At 44.5% G+C, this 26,602-nt stretch overlaps 1 long non-coding RNA gene across 1 annotated transcript; it reads left to right on the forward strand.

Annotated features, from left to right (window-relative positions):
- The first annotated feature begins 10,898 nt into the window (after positions 1 to 10,898).
- Positions 10,899 to 25,896, forward strand: LOC117511632. The gene is made up of 3 exons (XR_004561009.1): positions 10,899 to 10,938; positions 24,884 to 25,032; positions 25,763 to 25,896. It is a non-coding gene; the product is annotated as an uncharacterized LOC117511632 (long non-coding RNA).
- The last annotated feature ends 706 nt before the right edge of the window (positions 25,897 to 26,602 follow it).

A 26,602-nucleotide genomic window follows, 5' to 3' on the forward strand; every position in this document is an offset into this window, starting at 1 on the left:
GAACATGTAAATTTCCACAGTCATTGATGATATGGGACTGCATGTCAGGTAAAGGCACTGGGGAGATGGCTGTCATTACATCATCAATAAATGCACAAGTTTATGTTGATATTTTGGACAATTGGAAGGATGTTTGGGGATGATGAAATCATTTTTCAAGATGATAATGCATCTTGCCATAGAGCAAAAACTACAAAAACATTCCTTGCAAAAAGACACATAGGGTCAATGCCATGGCATAGGGTCAATGTCAATGAGCAGATCTGATTTGATGCAGGTGTTAATTTGGGGGATGAAAATTTACAGGGTGATTCCATATTTTTTTCCTCTGCTTGGTCTAAAAAAGTAACCATTACTGACTGCCACAATCTTTTTTTCTTGATTTCTTATAGTGTTTCTTAAAGCGAGAAAGTTGCCATTTGAAATGACTTAAGTTTTGTGTCATGTCTGTGATCTGCTTTTTTTCTACAAAATTAAACAACTAAATGAACATCCTCCGAGGCCGGTGATTCCATAATTTTTGCCAGGGGTTGTATAATATTGCCATTAATAGAAAGCTTATTTATACTATTTTTAGTTTGTCTTTGCTTTTCTAATTTAAAGAAGTAACTTGAATTTTGTTCACCCTCTTCTAACCATTTTGCTTTGGAGTGTAAGAAAGCTCCTTTAGCTTTGTTGGTGTACTATAATTTATCCAACTTCAATTGAAGTGTTGAAAATTGAGCTTGCTGTAGGTCAGACATGTTTTCTGGCAAGATTGCAGATAAAGAAATTATTTTAATAATTAAATCATTCTCTTCTTTTTTCTTCTCTTTCTTAAGTCTTGCACCTGTTTGCATAAATAATTTTCTAAGTTCAGATTTTAGTAATTCACAATATTTTTGAAATTCACCCTCCGTTTCTGCAATTTTAAAATATTCCTCAATTTTGTTGTTCACCATCCCACGAAGCATTTCATTGAGTAATAGAGTTGTTAAGTTTCCAGTAGGAAGGACATCTAGTTTCATTATTTGGTGACAGCTGTAATGTGAGTAGGATCGCTTTATGGTCTGTAAGGGGACTTGGAATATTTTCTGATTTGCACTGTAAATGAGATAAACATTCTGAGCTTAACCAGAAATCTATCCTAGATTGTAGAGAGCCAACTCTATTTTTCCATGTAAATTCTTGACTGTTAGGATTGTTACTTCTCCATATGTCCATTAGGCCTCTTTCATTTATAAAATCATTCAAATAATCAATCTTTGGTCTGCTAGGATACCTATCAAATTCATTATTAAATGTACAATTGAAATCTCCTCCTAATATTATCTTTACATCTGAAAATCTCTGTGTAACACTTTCTATATGATTATTTAAATCCTGAAATAGCTCCTTGTTTTCTCTTGTATTTGTGAAACCATACACATTCCCTAAAATAAATATCTGGTTTTGATAAGAAAATACCAATAAAGTATAATGTCCATTTAAGTCACTTATAGTAGAAATTATCTTTCCTTCAAATTTATGTTTCAAAGTTAGAGCTCCTGCTGCGTGTGATTCCCATGAGACATCCATATGCCCTCCCCCCATTGGGATTTCCAGAAATTAGAATCTTCATCAGATGAGTGTGACTCCTGGATCAAGCAAAAGTCAACATCAAAGTTTTTAGCATAAAGAAAAATTGCCTTGCGTTTTGTAATATTTCTTAAGCCTCGAGCATTAATAGAAAATAATTTTAACTGAAATGTCTTGAAAAACAAAAAGAACACAAAACAGAACAATACCTTCTTTAGCTTAGAAAGTAAAGTAACACTAAAAGGCAGAGCTTTTTCTAGTAATAGTTGAAAATAAGCATCATAACAGTTAGAATATTTCCTTTTTGTCGATGAAGGCTCTTCCCCCAATGAGGTAAGCGATCTTCTTTTCCTCTCTGGCTTTTTGGATGATGGGCCACAGACGATTACATTTTTCGCAGTCCTCCGGCGTCAGGTCCTCCTTGAAGCGCAGACTTCGCTGTTTAAGATAGTCGTGGTTCTTCAACATTTTCCAAATGGTGTCACGAAAATGTCTCATAGAAAACTGAATGATGATGTCTCTTGGCTGGGGTCTAGCTGGATTTGGTCAGCCAAGTCAGTGCACCGAATCAATCACATCCGTAAACTTCTTATGTCCTGGGGCCACGTTTTGACAAATGTCAATGACAACGGTTCTCACCTCCTCTCCTTCACGCTCTGGAAGTCCGCGTAAATGCAGATTCCATCTTCGCTTGTACCGTGCCATTTCAGCCACTTTAGTTTCAAGCTGTTGGATTATTTCTTCTGCTTTATCAACTCTCTTACCAGTTTTTCTCACTGTTCCCTTGATGTCTTGCACTTCTGTAGACAGAAAATCAATAGACCGTTTCAGCTCGTCGATGGATTTTCCGATAGTGATTCCTTGCTCTTCAATAGCTAGCTTTAGCGCCACCACGATGCTCTCCGTGGTATCTTGCTCCATTTTACCTTTTTTGTTGTCAGTTTTAGTGGGAGTCGCAGGACTTTTTGTCTCACTTTTTCGCTTGCTTGACGGGTTGGTTGACATACTTAAGAGTCTTCAGTTGTCGACGTAGATGCATTCTTTGTAAGAAAGTTCGAGAGTAGCTCTGTCACAGTGCTTACAGCCTTGCCCCCATCTTGGCCCCCCCTCTAGAGAAGAGAAGACTCTGTTCTAACTTTTAAAGGTGACTTACGTCACTAAATTCCGCCCATTTAGGGTGTGTGTAATCTCAGAAACTTCATGTCCTCAGACTCAAACTCAAATGATTCAACTATCTAAACACATTAATTAATTTGAAATACTATTTGTTCAAAATCACTCACATGGACACGTACTTTACTCGCCACTTAAACACATCCTTTGGATAAACAGAGTACTTCAACATCAGCATTTTAGATACTGCAGAGAGGTCACACACACACACATCAGTTAACATGAGCACATCAATAAATGGAATGACTACATGCAAAGCATTTCGTTTGAATAATAAATGCAACAACATTATAAGTCTTTAGATATAAATGAGAGACATACTGATGTCAGTTCTTATTTCAAACCAAAGGTCTTTGCTTTGCTTTACTCAAGATAAAAGTTAGTTGTGAAGAATCAATGATTTATGGCCACGTGTTATCATGGAGGAAGGGTCCCCCCCTGGATGAGGAGAGGTCCTGTCTTATCTTGATCATAAAAGTTTTGGGTTCTCCTGTCCTGAAGAAGCTCAGATTCTGACATTAAGCCATTATCATGTCATTTAGTTCACAAATTACAACCTTGTTTTTCTCTGGAAAGCAGTGTTGGACCATGGGGTGATGTCTCCAAAACTTATCTGAAGATCTCCAGATGACTTAGGAATTTCTCCACTGAGAGTGGACAGCACAGTCTGTCTCCAGTGCATTTTTTTTGTGGTTGAGAGAGGATAAATATATTTTATTTAATCAGGTCTAATTGAGGCCATCGCGCTACATAGCCCTAAACACTATATATATTCTGAATCCTCATGACATGGGGAACAAACTGGTGCCATTTTTTTAAAAGTTGAACTGAAATTTACCCCCAAAATAGCCATTTATGGAAGACCAGACAGTGTTGTACCATGTGCTTTTCATGCTGCCACTTCCCGTCTGTCTTTCTCTCGGTCCGGGATAAACTCCCAAACTATAATATGTAGCCCTAAAAGTGGTACCGTTTTTTAAAAGTTGAACTGAAAATTACCCCCAAAATAGCCGGCTGTGGGTATGACCAGGCAGATTCAAATTTCCAGCTCTGTATATGTGTTGGCCATCTCTGTTTATTTAATCCCTTTCCACAGCACACCCAGCACAACACAGCCACAGCACACCCAGCAAAACAACAACATGCTTAGGATGAGGCCGTGGGTATGACCTGGCAGATTCAAATTTCCAGCCCTGTATATGTGTTGGCCATCTCTGTTTGTTTAATCCCTTCCTTCAGCTACTTTATGTTCTCAATTGTTAAGCACCTGACTGTCCTGTACAACCCAGTTTGCCTTCCTGTCTGAATAATTCATTTTATGTTTGTATTGTAAAATTGCAATGTAAAAACAGTGAAATACACCACTACCTCAATTTTGATTCATTGATATTTACATTTGCTGTTACCTACCTTTTGTGTAATTTTGTTATAAATTTGATTGCAAAACAGAGTCTGCATGAAGGACTTCAAATGTGTTTGTCTTTTAACCAAGTATTTCCACTTAGTTTGGGGAGTCCACCTCATAGTTCTGCTGGACAAACTTTAGCCCATTAACTATTATATTTCTAAGAAATCAGCATTACAAAAACAAATGTTGGGTAATTGTTTTAATTAAAATGATTGGCATTTGGCTTATGTCTAAAACAGGTTAACCCAGGCAGCGCCGGGTACCCCAGCTAGTGTGTGTGTATATATATATATATATATATATATATATATATATATATATATATATATATATATATATATATATATATATATATACAAGGTCTGTTAGAAAAGTAACGGACCTATTTATTTTTTGCAAAAACTATATGGATTTGAATCGTGTGATTGCATCAGCCAAGCTTGAACCTTCGTGCGCATGCGTGAGTTTTTACACGCCTGTCAGTTGCGTCATTTGCCTGTGAGCACGCTTTGTGGGAGGAGTGGTCCAGCCCCCTCGTCGGATTTTCATTGTTAGGAAATTGGCTGATCGACTGCCACTTTGTTCATCAAAATTTTTTCAGAAAGTGTGAGAGACAGCCAAGTGGAAACCATTTGGAAAATTCAGATGGCTTTCGGTGAAGATCTTATGGGGATCACACAGATTAAGGACAATTACAACTGGATTAAAGACGGCCCACAGCAGCAGATGGCGCGCCACGCACCGAGCGGCGATCGACAGGCTCAAATGACCAGATCATTTCCAAAGTGAACGCTTTGTTGATCCGGGACATCTTCTGACTACCAGAGAAATGGCAAGGCAGCTGGACATAGCACTTTTTTGGCACATTCCACTGTTACAGGAGTTTTTGTGGAAAGAGGAGTGGAGAAATTCGCCACGGAGCCGCTCATGGCGCAGGACGAAAGCACCTCCGTGTTGGTCTCACAGGAGAACCCCTAACATGCCCAGCTCTTGCACCATTCGAAAGATTCAGACGGCTTTTGGTGGCTTTTCAGTCGTGTGACTATCCGAGAAATTGTGGATGAGCTGGACATGCCACAACATGTCCTGTGAGGCTTCATCACGGCGTTGCTTTTTGTTCTGTGCCCTGCGCCTCCGTCCCGACGCGCGAATTCCTCCGCACATCTTTTCATGCCGAAAAAGTGCTGATGTCAAACTCTTCTGCCATTTCTGTGGTAGTCAGACGACGTCCCGGATCAACAAAGCGTTCACTTTGGAAATGAACGGCACATTCCACTGTTAGAGGAGTTTTTTGTCTCTCACACTTTCTGAAAAAATTTTTGATGAAGCAAAGCGGCAGTCGATCAACCAATTTCCTGACAATGAAAATCCGATGAGGAGGCTGGACCACTCCTCCCACAAGGCGTGCTCACAGGCGAATGACGCAACCGACAGGCATGAAAAAACTCACGCATGCGCACGAAGGTTCAAGCTTGGCTGATGCAATCACACATGATTCAAATCCATATAGTTTTTGCAAAAAATAAAAAGGTCCGTTACTTTTCTAACAGACCTCGTATGCTAATGCTCCCCTGAAGCATTTACTCAAAATAAAGTCTGAAGGACCTAAATGACATGGTGAGATACTGATGAACTTCCCTTGTTCATATCCGCGAAATATGCATGTTATGATACATAACTATATAACTATATCCGATATATAACTTATCTATTATATATGGATGTGTGAATGATATTGATACTCTATATATGATTTATATATATTTTCATTTTCTCCAATACATAACTTTATATATATATATAAAGTTATATGTCATATCAGGTCAGAGAGAAAAAAAAGAGAGTTCCAAAGCTGTACAAAGCCGAAAGAGAATAACTGTAAATTGTTGAATTAACACAAGAACATGACGTCCCTCTCCCAAACCATATTTACACATGTACAAACCCGCTCGTGAAAGTTTTCCAGCTAAAAGCTTCTCAGGGCTTTTAGCTGGAAAACTTTCACTTCACCTGCGGAAAGGAAGCTTCTTTCTTGTGCTCCCTTTCTGCAGGTCAAGAGAGGTGAGTTTGGCAATGTGGTGTAGAAAAAAAATCCTCCGTTCTAATCTCCTGCTGGACCATATGTGTCACTGTTGACACCTTTGAAGCTTGGCCAATCTCTCTCTCTCTCTCTCTCTCTGCAGCTCTCAGCACCTTATTATAATAATAATACATTATATTTATATAGCACTTTACACAGTGCTAAAACACACTTAACAGAACAGAGAAAATAACAAAGAACAAACAACTTTAAAAGAAAGATAAATAAATAAAAATAAACAAGATTACAAATTCAAACTTTCACTGTACCTTATGATGGAGTCACTACGATGACCAGTCCAAGATGGCGGCCGCATTTCTTGCACCTCAGCAACCAGTGCAGCGTCTACTCTTTATAATGTCTATGTCGATACCGGCTACAAATGCTAACACCATTAGCATCTTATTGACAAGCTCAGCTAACAGGCTAATGTCAGTTCGAATGTTTATTAAATCATATTTTTGAGGGCTGAGCAGTGGTTCAGCACTGGAGTCATAAATTCACTCAACACAAACGCCCGGACACATGTCTTAGATGATTCTTTGGGAGAATTAACCAGACAACAAGCCATATTATTTCAGATATTTCTCACTCACTGTCACTCAAAGCAGCCATGCCACGAATGTCTAATGTGTTAGCATAACCGGGCTTTCATGAATGTGAGAGAGAACATACAAGGTCTGTCAATAAAGTAACGGTCCTTTTAATTTTTTTCAAAAACTATATGGATTTCATTCATATGTTTTTACGTCAGACATGCTTGAACCCTCGTGCGCATGCGTGAGTTTTCCACGCCTGTCGGTGACGTCATTCGCCTGTGAGCACTCCTTGTGGGAGGAGTCGTCCAGCCCCTCGTCGGAATTCCTTTGTCTGAGAAGTTGCTGAGAGACTGGCGCGTTGTTTGATCAAAATTTTTTCTAAACCTGTGAGACACATCGAAGTGGACACGGTTCGAAAAATTAAGCTGGTTTTCAGTGAAAATTTTAACGGCTGATGAGAGATTTTGAGGTGATTCTGTCGCTTTAAGGACTTCCCACGGTGCGAGACGTCGCTCAGCGCTCTCAGCCGCCGTCGTCAGCCTGTTCAAGCTGAAAACCTCCACATTTCAGGCTCTATTGATCCAGGACGTCGTGAGAGAACAGAGAAGTTTCAGAAGAAGTCGGTTTCAGCATTTTATCCGGATATTCCAATGTTAAAGGAGATTTTTTTAATGAAAGACGTGCGGACGGGTCCGCGCGTCGGGACGCAGCCGCCGCGACGCTCCGCCACAGGAAAAACACCTCTGTTGAAAGCCTTAAGGACAAGTTGGAACATGTCCTGCCTGTTCAACAATTTCTCATATACTCACTCCACTGAAAGCCATCAAAAGCCGCCTGGATTTTACAAATGGTTATCAACACGGAGGTGTTTTTCCTGTGCTGCCGCACCGCGTCGGCTGCGTCCCGACGCGCGGATCCGTCCGCACGTCTTTCATTAAAAAAATCTCCTTTAACAGTGGAATATCCGGATAAAATGCTGAAACCGACTTCTTCTGAAACTTCTCTTTTCTCTCACGACGTCCTGGATCAATAGAGCCTGAAATGTGGAGGTTTTCAGCTTGAACAGGCTGACGACGGCGGCTGAGAGCGCTGTGTGACGTCTCGCACCGTGGGAAGTCCTTAAAGCGACAGAATCACCTCAAAATCTCTCATCAGCCGTTAAAATTTTCACTGAAAACCAGCTTAATTTTTCGAACCGTGTCCACTTCGATGTGTTTCACAGGTTTAGAAAAAATTTTGATCAAACAACGCGCCAGTCTCTCACCAACTTCTCAGACAAAGGAATTCCGACGAGGGGCTGGACGACTCCTCCCACAAGGAGTGCTCACAGGCGAATGACGTCACTGACAGGCGTGGAAAAACTCACGCATGCGCACAAGGGTTCAAGCATGTCTGACATAAAAACATATGAATGAAATCCATATAGTTTTTGAAAAAAATAAAAAGGACCCTTACTTTATTGACAGCCCTTGTATATTTTTGCTGTACAAGCTCTACGCTATACCTTACATTAAAGGTCTGACTGAGATATTGACATAACTTGACAATACCCATGTGAAGAAGTGATGGACTCACTGTGGAAAACCGAAGTGACATTCATTACCTTGTGAAGACGTTTTTCCTCCTTAGAGCGCACACTCTCCCACACATTAGCTCTGGCAATTAGGATGAAGGTGTTGTGCATGCTACGGAAAGTATGAATGAAAGTTATCTGTACTGCTTTCTTGTTATGGTGGACCCTTCAATTTGTGTGGCAAGAATACATATACAGGACTATACCAGGGGTGCATCGTACTAGAGTCTTAAAAAACTTAATGGTGTCATTCTAAAGCATTGTGGTTTTTGGTTCTGTTATGATGAATAGCCTTCTACATCATAATAAGGCCACGGTGTTGACTTTCAGAAAGCTTGCGAGTTAGCAGGACATGATGCAAGATTCACCAAAACAACTTTGCACAGTTGTAGTTAAAACTCAACTCAACTTGTAAAGTTGAGTTGAGTTGTAAAGTTGAGTCAAGTTGTGCACTCGCAATCACACACATGCACACACCCACCCATACTATGAGGTGTATATAGATTTTTACCAACAGTGTGTTGGATTTTCCAATCAAATAAGTGACTTTAGTTATTGTATTAGAATTTTTTAAGAGGTCTAGAATCTAGATTTAAACCTCAGCTCTGAATGGTATGTGCACAACAGTCTGCAGCCAACATACCTCATCATCGCATCAGACAGCAGGGACGGAGCTGTCTAATTCATGGCGGTGCTGAAATGACTACAAAATAATTTGTCTTGCAAAGTCAAGAGTGCACCTCTACACGATAAACCTTAAAGCAAGAAGAGATGATTATAAAATGAAGCCTATAGCATGACAGATCATTGTTATTGTTTTTTTTTACACTTTATTTAAAGATCTTCCAACCAAACAACAACAGTGTAACACATGAAAAACACAGACCTCTCATGAAACTAGTGTATAGCGGTGATCAAACAGGAAAGGGGCACGGCAACCCGCCACAGTCAGATTATAAAGATACCCCAAGTTCCCTGAAAAATATTTGGCTCAGTGGAAGGGCATCTTGCGAGCCTTGCAATGGACAAAACCCTCTGTTACAGCCACAGTGTTCAACTCCCTTGCTCTTGAGTTTCCAATGGAGAGCACAGCTAAGCCACTCAGCCACTGCTGTCCCGTGGAGCTCCTCAGGTATGTCTTGATCATATTTAACTTGGAAAAACGATCTCTCAGCTGACGCAACTGTCACCAGCAACATCTGAATCAAGAGGAGTGGCCCAGACCCGGACTCACCGGTGGGCTGCTGGCGCTGGCTACTGGCCATGCTGGAAAATCCAAAACTGTCTAATTTAGTCAGCTTTCCTCTCTTCTCTTTCTTTTCTGTCCTTTATTTTATTCCTACTGGATTTTTGTTTGTAGGAAGACATTTTTCCGCAAGGTCTTTGGCGTCATTACTTATTATAAATCTAGCTGTCTCATTGGTTGACATGGAGGCAGCGTTAGTTTATCCAGCATTCATCACTGCATAGCATCTTATGAAATACCGCAACAGACATTACCTTATTCTTTTTACTGAGTATTCTTAATTGTAAATTTAGCCTAATATTCATTAAGAAACACACCATTTTGGAATATATTGCTCCTAACTATTTCACCAATTGGGAATCCATGACACAGATAGGTTTTTGTCCAGCCTATAAGGTAAGTAATCAGCTGTGTGTTGTGCATAGTGCACAATGTGTGCAAAACGGTAATTCACTGTGATAACATAAGTTAGTCCAGACAAATTCACAGGCCCCAGTGCGATCCCTGCACTATCCCTACAACATTGACAATCTGCTGTTGTCGTGGCAAAAAATGCAGCATCACTGCGTGCCTGTTGGGCAGTCATGGAGTGCTCTGTGACATGATTTGGCGTGTGGCCTGTGTGGTATTTATGCGTTTCTCGGGCTAGGCGACTCGCTTGCGGAAATCAGGCATAGCTTTGTACTCCACGGCAACCATAGCAATCATGGCTGATTCTGAGAGGACACCAAGAGGACCTCATAAATTCCTGATGGCAGCTGAGTGCCTCTTTGGCATCATGTGGCATTCATTGCAATTTTATGACCACGCAAGGACTGCTTCCCTGTCTAAAGGGGGTTTAAAACCTCCTTTTTTAACCATTTTTTCCTTCTCCTTAGTGACTCCATCTGCATTGTCCTTCTCCATATGGTGCATCCAGAAAGTATTCACAGCTCTTCACTTTTTCCACAATGTTACAGCCTTAATTCAAATGTAGTAATTAATTTTTTCCCTGAAAATTCTGCTCACAACACCCCATAATGACAACATGAATTTTTTTTTTTTAACAAATTTAAAATATAAATGGCCACAATTACAGGCTCAGGTCTTCTTGAATATGGTGCCACAAGTTTGGCACCAATCTTTGGGCAGTTTTGCCCATTTCTCTTTGCACCACCTCTCAAGCTCCATCAGGTTGGATGGGAGCGTCAGTGCGCAGCTATTTCAGATCTCTACAGAGATGTCCAATCAGATTCAGGTCTGGCTCTGGCTGGGCCACTCAAGGACATTCACAGAATTGTCCTGAAGCCACACTTTTGATATCTTGGCTATGTACTCAGGGTCATTGTTGGGCTGAAAGATGAACTGTCACCCCAGTCTGAGGTCAAGAGCGCTCTGGAGCAGGTTGTTATCCAGGATGTCTCTGTACATTGCTGCATTCATCTTTCCCTCAATCCTGACTAGTCTCCCAGTTGCTGCCGCTGAAAAACATACCCACAGCATTATGCTGCCACCACCATGCTTCACTGTAGGGATGGTGCCTGGTTTTCTCGGAACATGACACCTGTGTTCACGCCAAAGAGTTCAATCTTTGCCTCATCAGACCAGATAATTTCATTTCTCATGGTCTGAGAGTCCTTCAGGTGCCTTTGGCAAACTCCAGGTGAGCTGCCATGTGTCTTTTACTCAGGAGTAGCTTCCGTGTGGCCACTCTACTATGCGAGGTCTGTTAGAAAAGTATCCGACCTTTTTTTTTTTTGCAAAAACAGGTGGAGAGTGAGCCACGCTCTGGTCAGCCATCAACACGCTGAAATGACCAGATCATTTCCAAAGTGAATGCTGTGGTGATGCGGGACCATCATGTGACTATCCGAGAAATTGCAGAAGAGGTGGACATCAGCACTTTTTCGGCACATTCCACTGTGACAGAAGATTTGGCAATGAAAAGAGTGGCGGCGAAATTTGTGCCAAAACTGCTAATGGCAGAGCAAAAGCACCTTCGTGTTGAAATCTCGCAGGACATGCTGGACTCCGAAAAATGATGCCCACCTCTTCCACAATTTCTCGGAATAGTCACACGACTGAAAAGCCACCGAAAGCCGTCTGAATCTTCCGAATGGTTTCCACCTGGCTGTCGCCCAGTTTCTGGCAAAATTTGATGCAGTAGCGCTGCTCCAGTTGTTCTGTCATTTTCTTTGCAATGAAAATCCGTCGAGAGCACTACACACGACCTCACACAAATACTGCTTGCCAGCAACTGACGCAATCGGCAGGCGTGAAAAAGTTCACGCATGCGCACAAAGGTTCAAGGTTGGCTCATGCAAGCACACATGATTCAAATCCATCAGGTTTTTGCAACAAAAAAAAGGTTGGATTCTTTTCTAACAGACCTTGTACAGGCCTGATTAGTGGATTGCTGCAGAGATGGTTGCCCATCTGGAAGGTTCTCCTCTCTTCACAGAGGAATTCTGGAGCTCTGACAGAGTGACCATCAGGTTCCTGTTCACCTCCACTGACTAAGGCCCTTCTCCCCCAATCTGTCAGTTTAGAGGGGAGGCCACCTCTAGGAAGAGTCCTGGTGGATCAAATTTCTTCCATTTATAGATGATGGAGGCCACTGTGCTCATTGGGACCTTCAAAGCAGCAGAAATGTTTCTGTACCCTTCCCCAGATTTGTGCATCAAGACAATCCTGTCTCAGAGGTCTACAGACAATTCCTTTGACTTCATGCTTGGTTTGTGCTCTGACATGCACTGTCAACTGTGAGACCTTATATGTAGTCAGGTGTGTGTTTTTCCAGATCATATCCAGTCAACTGAATTTATCCCAGTTGGACTCCAATTAAGCTGTAGAAACATCTCAAAGATGATCAGTGGAAACAGGATACACCTGAGCACAATTTTGAGCTTCATGGCAAAGGCTGTGAATACTTATGTATATGTGATTTCTTAGGGGGGCTTTTTTTTTTTTGCTTTTTTTTTTATAAATTTCAGTATAAAATTCCAAATAAAATTCCACATTGTCATTATGGGGTATTGTGTGTAGGATTTTAAGGGAAAAAAAATAATTTCATCCATTTTGGGAAAAAGGCTGTTATGTTAAAAAATATGGAAACAGTGCAGCGTGGTGAATACTTTCTGGATGCACTTTGTATACCCTGCGTCCCTCCTCACCACACTTCCAAACCATCTCACTCTTGTGTCTCTCTGACTTTGTCTGCTAACCATCCTTTTTGTGCCACCCCTCTAATACCCTGTCCATCCTCTTCACTTCTAAAGAAAATCACATCATCTCCAGCTCCACCTGACTTCTTGGCAGTGACATAGTAAGCTGCAGTTGTGGTCTAAAGTTTACATATCCTTGCAGAATTTTGTTTTGCTTTTGTATTTTGTATCACCAGTTATCCATCTTCATGATGAAGTGGTGTAGAGGAGGATTTTCTTAAAAAGAAGACCTGAAAGTTTAGCTACAAATTGCCAGAAGATACATCTGAGATGCAAGTCTGGATTTGATCTGTTTTGTGAAAGAATATCCTTCTCCGCTCTACTCCACGATGAAGCAAAGAGTGGTGATGCAAAATGAAAAAATCTTCACTGTGCATAATTTCACCAATCACGCCACATAAGTCTCTAACTTCTTCTGGGTTGTCTGGGTGTCTTGGTGGCTTTCCTCACTGTTCTGCTTCTTGCATTGTCAGTTTTTGAGAACTGTCTAATCCATGCAGATTTACCATAGAGTGCCATACTGTTTGAATTTCTTCATAATTGATGTAAATAAAGTCCAAGACATAGTCAGTGGCAGCTTTACCATCAGAGAGCCTCGACCACCACAACCACAAAAGACCTCAATCTGTCACTGATGTTAAAGGGGGCAATTCATGGTATTAAGAAGAGGGGTATGTACACTTTTCTGCCAGGTATGTAACATTTGAGCACAGCTGTATACAACAGAGCTAGTCTCACTACATTCTTTTAAACTTTCCCTTTCATTCTTGCAGATATACGAGGGCTGTCCATAAAGTATAGGTCCTTTTATTTTTTCAAAAACTATATGGATTCATTCATATGTTTTTACGTCAGACATGCTTGAACCCTCGTGCGCATGCGTGAGTTTTTCCACGCCTGTCGGTGACGTCATTCGCCTGTGAGCACTCCTTGTGGGAGGAGTCATCCAGCCCCTCGTGTGGACGAGTCCGCGCGTCGGGACGCAGCCGGCGTGGTGCGGCGGCACAGGAAAAACACCTCCGTGTTGATAACCATTTGTAAAATCCAGGTGGCTTTTGATGGCTTTCAGTGGAGTGTGTATATGAGAAATTGTTTAACAGCTGGACATGTTCCAACTTGTCCTTAAGGCTTCCAACAAAGGTGTTTTTCCTGTGGCGGAGCGTCGCGGCGGCTGCGAGCCGACACTGCAATCCGTCCGCACGTCTTTCATTAAAAAAAATCTCCTTTAACAGTGGAATATCCGGATAAATGCTGAAACCGACTTCTTCTGAAACTTCTCTGTTCTCTCACGACGTCCTGGATCAATAGAGCCTGAAATGTGGAGGTTTTCAGCTTGAAACAGGCTGACGACGGCGCCTGAGAGCGCTGCGCGACGTCTCGCCACCGTGGGAAGTCCTTAAAGCGACAGTATCACCTCAAAATCTCTCATCAGCCGTTAAAATTTTCACTGAAAACCAGCTTAATTTTTCGAACCTTGTCCACTTCGATGTGTCTCACAGGTTTAGAAAAAATTTTGATCAAACAAAGCGCCAGTCTCTCAGCAACTTCTCAGACAAAGGAATTCCGATGAGGGGCTGGACGACTCCTCCCACAAGGAGTGCTCACAGGCGAATGACGTCACCAACAGGCGTGGAAAAACTCACGCATGCGCACGAGGGTTCAAGCATGTCTGACGTAAAAACATATTAATGAAATCCATATAGTTTTTGAAAAAAATAAAAAGGACCTATACTTTATTGACAGACCTCGTATTATCACAAATTACTCCTCCTGCTCTTCTCCACCCACTGCACCCTGCCTGCTCTTCTTCCTCTCTCTGCCACAGTCTCCATGACTCTGAACACTGAACTCCAAATATTGAATTATTGAAGGGGTGTAACAATAAATTGACAATTTCAATTCAATTTCAATTTAATCAACTAATAAACCGCCAAATCACAACAAAAGCCATCTCAAGGTGCCTTACACAAAACAGTTCAGTATAAAATTTAAAATAAATCAATAAATAAAAATTAAAAAATTCAAATACATAATTAAAAACAGAAGTAAAAGAATAAACAGATTTAAAAAAAATATAAAACTACTCATAAGAAAGAGAATAAAAAATAGGTTTTAAGTCTTGACTTAAAAATGTCCACGGACTCCGACTGCTTCACACTCACAGGAAGACCGTTGTACAGAGCGGGTGCACGATACAACCCCCTGAGTCTGTTTAAATGTACTATATGTTATAAATTATTCAAATTAAGGTTGTTTTGCTGATACTTCCATGTGTTCAAACTTTCATAAAAGTTCAAAGGTTGGTGCAATAATCTCACCAAAGGAATATTAGACTTTCCTCAGTAAAAACAAAATCAACATGTCCACTAGTGTTCAGTGGTATGATGGATAAATGTACCTGTTTAAACTTAATGTGTTGTGCACAGTTTGTTAATACCGTCATTGTATGGCCTTGCCTTACAATATAAAGCGCCTTGGGGCAACTGTTTGTTGTGATTTGGCGCTATATAAAAAAACTGATTGATTGATTGATTGATTGATACTGAGTCAGAACAGCAAATTTAGCAATGGCTGTCTTCTGCTGGCTGTATTGCAGGAAAGTTTCCAAAACCTGAAGACGGACCTTGGTTTTTCATTAAATATGTAATCAAAGATAAGCAATTCCACATTTGGCTTATTTTAATTTGTCATGGAAAATAAATGTCTACATTAAACAAAGATTTGTGCCAGATTGCATCACATCGCAATGAACTGATGATTACTTTCACCACCTCTATGCCTTGCAACTTCACTATTCCAACGTGCTCCCTCTCATTCACACACATGCACTCTGTCCTACTCTGAGAAGCTTTCATTCCTCTTCTCTCCAGACCATATCTCCATCTCTTCAGGTTCATCTAAACCTGATCCCTATTCACTACGCATAAAAATATCATCTGCAAACATCCTGTCCGATCTCATCCATCAACCTGCCCATTACCACTGCAAACTAGAAAGGGCTCAGAATCAGTCATTGATGTAATCCTATCTCCACCTTGAATGCATTTGTAATTCCTTCTGTGCATCTCACTGCTGTCACGCTGCCCTTGTGCATATTCTGCCCCACCTTCATACTTCTCTGCCAGTCTAGACTTCCTCATACCACAACTCCTTACCTGGCATAGGCTTTTTGAAATTCACAAACACACAATGCAACACCTTCTTCCCAAAGCAAACATTCTATCTTTACTGCTCTTTCTTGGTATGAAAAAATATAGCTGCTCACAGATCTTCACCTCTTATCTCAAGTGAGCTTCTGTTCAGATTCTTGAATGCCTATCTACTTGCTTCATCTCTCTGACTATCCCAATTATTTTTTGCCATCCTCTTTCTTCTTAAACTTTCTTTTACTTCCTCATTCCACCATTAAGTCTCATTATCTTCGTTCCTCTGCCCAGATGTCAAACCCAGCACTTTCCTAGCTATCTCCTTCACCACTTCTATAGTAGTTGTCCAATCATCCAGCATCTCTTCACCACCACACACCAGCTATCTCTCCTCCTCCATGAATTTCCACCATCTGATCTTTGGCTGATCTCTTACCCTGTGTTTTCTATCTGGTTATGTGCCATTAGTTATTTATTGCATTCTCTGTTCATAATTTATTTTGTGTTGTCCTTCATTGCATTTACATTTATACTTTAGCCATGTGTTTAGTTCTGTCTTAGTTTCTGCCTGACCAGTAGTTTGTTATGTCATATTGTCCTTCGTTTATTGAATTACCTTTTTGTTTTTCAAGTCACTCAGGTCACTTAAGTCTTAGTTTGGTTTTGTTCATCTCGTTTCTTGAGTAATTCTTGTGTCACTGGTTCTGTTATCTATTTATCTTTTATTTGGTTTTGGTTCCGTCAGTAGTTTGTGTTGCCATCTTATTAGAGTTTAGTGTATTTATTATATATTTATTCTTTAGCCAGTATCTGTTGGGAAGCTGTCGTAGCACGGACCCACAACAGGGGGCGCAAATGAACGGACAATGAGTAAGCCAAAAGGTAACAATTTAATGTTGTGATAATACACAACGAAACGTACAGTAATCTTCACAGTCAATAAACACCAGGTGACGTGTGGGCAGGCTCGAAGATAGAGGACCCCTGACGAGAGAGAAGCCGCGTCCCACACGGCTTCCACCACCAACGGTCTGAAGAACACCGGAGCCGCCAAGTCCCGAGTCCCCAGGTGGCCTCTGTCTTCGGCTGTCGACCCTGGTACTGCTGGCAGAAAGCAGAGATATGATGTGTGAGTGTGAGTCCGCACACTCAGTAATTCACAGTCCAAACACAGTTAGGAGGGAGCACCTCCAAATCACACACACTCGTGCAGCTCCTGGTCAACCACTTATCTGAGATGGGGTGTGAGGCGAAGCCGTCGCTGTCACACCAAACGCCAATCCTCCAGATAAGGCAACACTCCAGGAAAAACGGCTGCAATAGAAGTTCAAGTTATACACACAAAGTGTCAGTCAGCAGAGAAATTACCTTGGTATTGGTAGTGCGATTTCTCGGCGAGGAGGTGGAGTTGCAGTCCAGCTTTATGGTGTGATGATGATGAACGAGTGACAGCTGGTGCAGGGGATGAATGACAGCTGTCACTTCTTCTAGGTCTGGCGCCCTCTCGTGCCTGGAGCCCGCACTCCAAGCAGGGCGCCCTCTGGTGGTGGTGGGCCAGCAGTACCTCCTCTTCAGCGGCCCACACAACAGGACCCCCCCCCCTCAACGGGCGCCTCCTGGCATCCGACCAGGCTTGTCCGGATGTCTTGCGTAGAACTCGGCCAGGAGGGCCGGGTCCAGGATGAAGCTCCTCTTCACCCAGGAGCGTTCTTCAGGTCCATACCCCTCCCAGTCCACCAGATATTGGAAACCCCGGCCCTTACGACGGACGTCCAGGAGCCTGCGGACTGTCCAAGCAGGCTCCCCGTCGATGAGCCGGGCAGGAGGCGGCGTAGGTCCCGGAGTACAGAGGGGCGAGGTGTGGTGTGGCTTGAGACGGGAAACATGAAAGACAGGGTGAATCCGCAGTGAAGCCGGGAGTTGAAGCTTCACTGCGGCCGGGTTGATGATCTTGAGGATCTTAAAGGGTCCAATGAATCTGTCTTTCAACTTTGGGGAGTCGACACACAAAGGGATGTCCTTGGTCGAGAGCCACACCTCCTGCCCGGGCTGGTATGTGGGGGCCGGGGAACGCCGGCGGTCCGCATGGGCCTTGGCCCTCGTCCGGGCCTTTAACAGGGCAGAGCGGGCGGCCCGCCACACCTGGCGGCACCTCCTGAGGTGGGCCTGGACTGAGGGCACACCAACCTCTCCCTCCACCAACGGGAACAATGGGGGCTGGTACCCCAAACATGTCTCAAAAGGGGAGAGGCCGGTAGCAGACGAAACTTGGCTGTTGTGGGCATACTCGATCCAGGCCAGATGGTGACTCCAGGCCGCCGGATGCACGGAGGTGACACATCGAAGGGCCTGCTCCAACTCCTGGTTGGCCCGCTCTGCCTGGCCGTTTGTCTGGGGCTGGTACCCGGACGAGAGACTCACGGTGGCCCCCAGCTCCTTGCAGAAACTCTTCCACACCTGTGAAGAGAACTGGGGACCACGATCTGAAACAATGTCCGATGGTATCCCATGCAGCCGCATGACGTGGTGGACCAGGAGGTCTGCCGTCTCCTGGGCCGTCGGAGCTTCGGGAGGGCCACGAAGTGGGCCGCCTTGGAGAACCGGTCCACTATCGTGAGAATCACGGTGTTGCCCTGGGACAGCGGAGAGGCCCGTGATGAAATACCAGGCCGATGTGAGACCAGGGGCGATGAGGCACTGGTAGCGGTTGGAGGAGTCCCGTCATCCTCCGATGGTCTGCCTTGCCCCTGGCGCAGATGGTACAGGCCTGGACGTAGTCCCGGATGTCGGTTTCCAGGGACTCCCACCAGAAGCGCTGCTGGAGCTACTGCCACGGTCCTACGCACTCCGGGATGACAGGAGAGCTTGGACCCGTGACAGAAGTCCAATACGGCAGCTCTTGCTTCTGGTGGGACGTACAGTCTGTTCTTGGGGCCAGTCCCCGGGTCCGGGCTCCTTGTCAGGGCCTCCCGGACGGTCTTCTCCACGTCCCAGGTGAGGGTGGCCACGACAGTGGACTCTGGGATGATGGTCTCGGTGGGGTTCAACAGCCCCGCTTTGGCTTCTTCTTCGTGCACCCGGGACAATGCATCTGATTTTGGTTCTGGTCCCGGGGCGGTGACGTGGATCTGAAGTCAAGCGCCCGAAGAACAGAGACCAGCAGGCTTGCCTGGGGTTCAGCCGCTTGGCGGTCCGGATGTACTCCAGGTTCCGATGGTCCGTGAAAACCGTGAAGGGCAAAGATGCCCCCTCCAGCAGGTGTCTCCACTCTTCAAGAGCCTCCTTCACCGCGAGGAGCTCCCGATTGCCGACGTCATAGTTCCGTTCAGCTGGGGTCAACCTGCGGGAATAAAAGGCACAAGGATGGAGAACTTTATCAGCCTCCACGCTCTGGGACAGCACGGCTGCCTATCCCTGAGTCAGAGGCGTCCACCTCTACTATGTACTGGCGATCAGGATCAGGCTGCACCAGAACTGGTGCAGTCGAGAACCGCGTTTCAACTCCTGGAACGCGCTTTCGCACCGATCCGACCAGGCGAAGGGGACCTTGGTGGAGGTCAGGGCAGTCTGGGGGCTAACTACCTGACTGTAACCTTTAATGAACCTCCTGTAAAAATTTGCAAAGCCGAGGAACTGCTGTAGTTTCCTGCGGCTTGTTGGTTGGGGCCAATCTCTCACCGCCGCAACCTTAGCTGGATCAGGGGCGACGGAGTTGGAGGAGATGATGAACCCCAGGAAGGACAAAGAAGTGCGGTGGAACTCGCACTTCTCGCCCTTCACAAACAGCCGGTTCTCCAACAACCGCTGTAGGACCTGACGTACATGCTGGACATGGGTCTCAGGGTCCGGGGAAAAGATGAGTATATCGTCCAGATATACGAAGACGAACCGATGCAGAAAGTCCCGCAAGACGTCATTTACCAAAGCTTGGAACGTCGCGGGGGCGTTAGTGAGGCCGGACGGCATGACCAGGTACTCAAAATGACCTAACGGGGTGTTGAATGCCGTCTTCCATTCATCTCCCTTCCGGATCCGAACCAGGTGGTACGCGTTTCTAAGATCCAATTTCGTAAAAATTTGGGCTCCATGCAGGGGCGTGAACACTGAATCCAACAGAGGTAACGGGTATCGGTTGCGAACCGTGATCTCGTTCAGCCCTCTGTAATCAATGCATGGACGGAGTCCGCCGTCTTTTTTACCCACAAAAAAGAAACCAGCACCCATCGGGGAGGTGGAGTTCCGGATCAGCCCAGCAGCTAAGGAGTCCCGGATGTAGGTCTCCATTGATTCGCGTTCCAGACGTGAGAGGTTGTACAACCTACTGGACGGGTACTCAGCGCCCGGGACCAAATCGATGGCACAATCATACGGTCGGTGCGGGGAAAGAGTGAGCGCCAGATCTTTGCTGAAAACGTCAGCAAGATCATGGTACTTCCTTGGCACCGCCGATAGATTGGGGGGAACTTTGACCTCCTCATTAGCTGTAGTGCCGGGAGGAACCTGAGGATCCTAAACACTCCCGGTGGCAGGTTTCGCTCCACTGGTCACAACCCCGGACGGCCAATCTATCCGGGGATTGTGCTTCACCATCCATGGAAAGCCCAGAATCACTCGGGAGGTAGATGGTGTTACATGGAACACTATCTCCTCCCTGTGATTCCCAGACACAACCAAAGTCACTGGTTGTGTCTGATGTGTGATTAATGGAAGCAGGGTGCCATCTAGTGCTCGCACCTGCAATGGTGTCGGCAGAGCCACCAGGGGGAGCCCTACTTCCTTTGCCCATCTGCTGTCCAGCAGATTCCCTTCCGACCCCGTGTCTACCAGTGCTGGGGCGTGAAGGGTTAAATCCCCACAAAGGATTGTTACTGGGATTCGTGCAGATTTGCGGGGTTTTCCCGCGTGTGTGTTATGGCCCACCCTTAGCCCAGTTTCTAAGGATGGGCGTTGTAATTTGACCGTTTAGGGCAGTCTTTCTGCATGTGCTCACAAGAGCCGCAGACAAAACACTCCCCGCGGGCCAGCCTCCTTTGTCTGACATTTGTTTTTACTTTGGCCCTGCTCGTGTCCATAGCCTCCTCAGCAGGGGGAGCTGTAGCCACACGGAGCTCTCTGGCAGTGAAGCGTGGGGACGACGTCACCTTGTCGGAACCAGAAGGGGGAGGGACGGCTCGTGCCCGGTCACGCCCCCCGGCCTGCTCCTGACGATGCTCGTTAAACAGTTGTCTAAGCGTATAACTAAATCAACAAGCCCGTCAAAATCCCGCGGTTCCTCCTTAGCCAGTAGGTGCTCCTTAAGGACCGGGGACAGTCCATTTACAAAGGCGGCGTGGAGCGCAACGTTATTCCAGCCGGACCTCGCTGCCGCGATGCGGAAGTCGACTGCATACTCGGCTGCTCTACGGCGCCCATGTCTCATAGACAGCAGCACGTTCGAAGCGGTCTCGCCTCTGTTGGGATGATCAAACACTTGTTTGAACTCCCGTACAAACCCAGTATAAGACGTTAGGAGCCGTGAATTCTGCTCCCAAAGCGCCGTAGCCCAGGCGCGTGCCTCTCCTCGAAGCAGATTAATAACATAAGCCACCCGGCTAGCGTCTGACGCGTACATGACAGGACGCTGTGAAAAGACGAGCGAACACTGCATGAGGAAGTCTGTGCACGTCTCAACACAGCCCCCGTACGGTTCCGGAGGGCTTATGTATGCTTCAGGGGACGGTGGGGGGGGTTCGTTGAACGACCAGTGGAACGTCTGATACAGGCCCAGGACCAGCCAGAGGAGTGGCTGCAGCAGCGCCGTGATCGCGTGCTTCCACCCTGGCGGTGAGAGCCTCCACCCTCCGATTAAGGAGGACATTCTGCTCGGTCACTAATCTAACCGAGCCGTGAAGGCGGTTAAGATCTGCTGCAGCTCACTCAACACGCCTCCCGCTGACGCCTGCGCTCCTGGCTCTTCCACTGGCCGTTCAAGGTTCGGGTTGACGCCCCTCGGAATCCATGACGATGGCCGAGAAATCCTGTTGGGAAGGTGTCGTAGCACGGACCCACAACAGGGGGCGCAAATGAACGGACAATGAGTAAGCCAAAGGTAACAATTTAATGTTGTGATAATACACAACGAAACGTACAGTAATTTTCACAGTCAATAAACACCAGGTGACGTGTGGGCAGGCTCGAAGATAGAAGACCCCTGACGAGAGAGAAGCCGCGTCCCACACGGCTTCCACCACCAACGGTCTGAAGAACACCGGAGCCGCCAAGTCCCGAGTCCCCAGGTGGCCTCTGTCTTCGGCTGTCGACCCTGGTACTGCTGGCAGAAAGCAGAGATATGATGTGTGAGTGTGAGTCCGCACACTCAGTAATTCACAGTCCAAACACAGTTAGGAGGGAGCACCTCCACCTCCAAATCACACACACACGTGCAGCTCCTGGTCAACCACTTATCTGAGATGGGGTGTGAGGCGAAGCCGTCGCTATCACACCAAACGCCAATCCTCCAGATAAGGCAACACTCCAGGAAAAACGGCTGCAATAGAAGTTCAGGTTATACACACAAAGTGTCAGTCAGCAGAGAAATTACCTTGGTATTGGTAGTCGATTTCTCGGCGAGGAGGTGGAGTTGCAGTCCGGCTTTTATGGTGTGATGATGATGAACGAGTGACAGCTGGTGCAGGGGATGAATGACAGCTGTCACTTCTTCTAGGTCTGGCGCCCTCTCGTGCCTGGAGCCCGCACTCCAAGCAGGGCGCCCTCTGGTGGTGGTGGGCCAGCAGTACCTCCTCTTCAGTGGCCCACACAACAGTATCAGTTCTGTGTTGGTTTTGGGTCATAGTCTTTTATTTGCTTATCTTTTTTTAGGCTGGTCACATTATTTCCTTGGTTGCTGCCTTTTTTTCCTTTCATACCACTTATTGTAGGTCTTTGAGCATGTCATGTTTTTCATCCATTGGGTTTTCCTGCCACTTAATTTTCTTGCTTTGGTTTGCTTTGGTTTTTGTGTGTCACTTCACTATCTTGCACCTGCCTTTGTGTTTGTCAGTCACGCCCCTTCGAAGAAACCTTCCTCACACCTGTTCCTCATTTTACACCTGATTAGCCTGCCATTAAGACCTCATAGTCCCTCACTTCCCTGCCAGATTGTGAATGTTATTCACTTTCCAGTCTCCGTACCTTGTCTTGTATTGCCTTGTTATCAGTCTGCCGGTATTGACCTTCTTTGCCCTCGACCATGTTATGTGTCTTTGCCTCTGAATGTCACCATGCCGGTTTTTTAGTACCACGCCTCAGCCTCACGTCCTGTCTGTACCTTTGCCTGCCTGCTAGACCCCCCCATGTGCCCGACTCCCTGTCTGTTTTTCCATTAAACCTTATTTCTAACTCCCATCAACTGTGAGAGTTTGCATTTGTGTCCACCAGTTTGTGCCAGCCTGACAATCCTATACTGTCTAGCCACGCTTTCATCTCCTTAAAGTTTCACCACTCATCACTCTGTCAGCAGCCCAGTCTCACATTTTTTTTCATGCTCCCATCACAAAATGAGTCAAATTTTTTTGTGATTTTTTTTTTAAACTCATATTACTAACCCTATCTCCTACACCCCTCCCCTCCCATACACCACACTCCCCCCTTTAACAGTCATGTTGCCAAAATTTAAAGTTCCAACTCTCAACTCCACACTTTACTCATCTCCAAATACCTTCCAAGTACTTTCCTTTCTTGTCCCCCATTGCCCCTAAGAAGGATATGGAAATGTTCTCCTGTCCTTGCGTCCATCCAAAACTCCCAATAACGTTTCATAGATTTGAGAAAGGTTTACCAAATTTTGCAGCAGAGATGCATCCCTTGAAGGTTGAGCGTGTGTTTGATAATGAGTGACTTTGACCAAATATTGAAGGTCATAGGGCCAAAATTATCCACAAGACTGTGTTCCCAATAATGTTTTAAAGAAATGACACAGATTTACCAAATTGGGAGCAAGGATAAAAAAAAAGTCTCAGTCATGCTCAGTGATGAATGGTCTTCACCTAGTTTTGAAGGTTACAGAGCTAAAAATTGTGTCTGTGTACATAACAAAAATTTCCAGGGATTTCATTTGCTGCAAGGATGCATCCCTTAAAGATCTAGGTCATGTTCTTCTTCCGGCACTGTAGCCTTTATGCTGTTTTCACTCATACGTTCACATCTTTCTCACACCTCTTCCAAATTAATAAAATCTTGACTTATGCACAAAGTATTCCTGGTTCCCTTTTTTTCTCTGAATGTAGTCTCCAATAAAAAAAATTGTAAACTAGTTTCTACAGTGATTATTACAATGCAGTTTGAAGTAATCTTGCTACATTCTTAGTTTTATGACATGGCTGCATGAAAATTTTGCCCATTCACAAATAGGGATGGGACTACACACATTTCTGCAACGGGGGACTCAAGGCCTTCCGGCCTTATTTTATTCTCATTTTATTCTTTTTTGACCAACAATGGCACAGTTTCCAGACTTTGCAACTCAATTGTCAATGAAGGGCTACCTCTTTGATAACTGAATTGCTTGGACTTAGTGGAGACCAGTGTGGTCAAACCAGAAGACTAATAAGTTAAGTCACTGCCTTTATAATTAGACATTTTTTAAAAAGTTTCTTTTCATTTACTGAGGTAAACATGTACATGTGTATATCCATACGTGGATCCTGTCCATGCTATCACACACTTCTAACATTTTCATCTATCTTTGATTCTCTTTTTTCTTATTCTGTCCATCCTTGTGCCTCTACACATCCATCTCAGTATTTTCGTTTCTGACACATTTACCTTCATCTCCTGCACCCCCTTCACTGCCCACGTCTCAGACATTCAAAGATCCTCACTTTAAATATATTTTGCAAGAGTCGTGTTTGGTCTTGTGGGAAGAGCTCCAGGCGTTTTCATCTTAGGTTTTATTTGCTGTGACACCACCTTTTCCGGCAGTATAAATCTGCAGAGGAAAACTGCGAGGCGGCAGTGCGCTGCGTGAAGGGAATTCACAGCAATGGAGTTTGTCTCCGTGTTGGTCTGCGCGTTTTTGGTCAGTGCCGTCAGTGGCGGTCCTCATGACGACATCCACTGGACATACACAGGTAGGCTTCCATTAACTGAAAGATATCGTGATTTTTTTTAACCAGTTTTATTGGTTAAAAAAATTCACTCAAATAAACAGTAACAGTGACCGAAATCAGTTATTCCAGAGCTTCTATTGCAGCGCGTAAAAACGCTGCGTAAATACGCAGTTCAAACAGCAAAGCTCACAGAGTAGCCGTCATTTCCAAAATAATTCCAAGTTGTCATATTTTGTCCTAATTAAAGAGCATTACTGCGAGTTATTTGTCAAATTGTTTCGTAACAGCTCGGAGAACCGCAGCCAGACTCACGAGCTCCTGCGAAGGCACACAGTGGAGCGGGTGAAAACCAGCCCAGTCTGGGTGTGAATATGGGATTGCATACATATCCAAGTCCCGTGTGCCCAGTGTTTTCAACGTTTAAACCCCATTAATCCCTTCTGTTGCTCCCTTGTTTGCACTCAGGGTCGCCACAGCCTATCCAAGGTGCATATTTATGTTCAGTTGGCGCAGGTTTTACGTGAGATGCCCTTCCTCATGCAACTCCATATTACATGTAGAAATGTGGCAGGGGGGGGGTTTGAACAAGGAACCTCGCTGAAACCAAGTGCACGAACCACTTGGCTGCCAACCCTTTTCAATGTTTAAGACTGCGACATGCTGAGCAGATCTCTCTTGCACGTCAAGAGTGATATATGGCTGTTTGCTTTTGAAATCTCATCGATTTTAAATGTTGATGTGCAAATATCAGAGGGAGCCTTGGACCAGAAGCACTGGCCGATGAAATATCCTGCATGTGGTGGAAAGAAGCAGTCTCCCATAGACATCCAACGGGGCAAAGTCAGACACAACCCAGACATCCTGCAGCTGGAGCTCAGTGGATATGACACTCAGACAGGGAATTTCCTCATGTCCAACAATGGGCATTCAGGTGATCCAGTACTTCTGCACCATCAGTTTAAACTTGCACTGTTTAAAAATGTTTTTTTTACAAAGTTAAACTCATGTAAACTTGTGTGCATGGTACAGTAAATTGTATTTTTCAATGTGCACCCAATTTCATTAATTTCTGTAAGGTATAAAATCAGTTATCAGACTTGATATTTGCTATCACAGTGAAACTCAAGTCTTTTATAAGTATAAGGAGCCATTTGCACACTGTTCAAATTAAAGGTTCAATTTTCTACATTTGGGAAAACAGATTACATGTTTTTAGTTAACTTTATCATGACATTTAGGTTGAAAACTGTCATTTTTTAGTTTTTTGCAAAAACCCAATATATGGAATGCCTTTATTTGCCATTGCCTTTCTGTACAACCAAACTTTAGGGCCTCTTCACACACAGTGCGAATATGTACAACTCAGGGTGACTCACGGCAAAACAGCTTGTACAACTATGAGCTAACCACGAAACATTGCGCTGACCGGCAGGCGTGCACAGTCCCAGTGTGGTGGTTCGTGCATGCGATGGTGTCTTTCAAGCAGGAACACAATTCCATGGAATGAGCTGTACCGTGTCACACTGCTGATGTGGAAGAAAATAAAATAAAAATCACCTGTATAATAAGTGAATATCACTGGGTTGATATA

Source organism: Thalassophryne amazonica, chromosome 6, assembly GCF_902500255.1.
Source record: "Thalassophryne amazonica chromosome 6, fThaAma1.1, whole genome shotgun sequence".
Lineage (NCBI taxonomy): Eukaryota > Metazoa > Chordata > Actinopteri > Batrachoidiformes > Batrachoididae > Thalassophryne > Thalassophryne amazonica.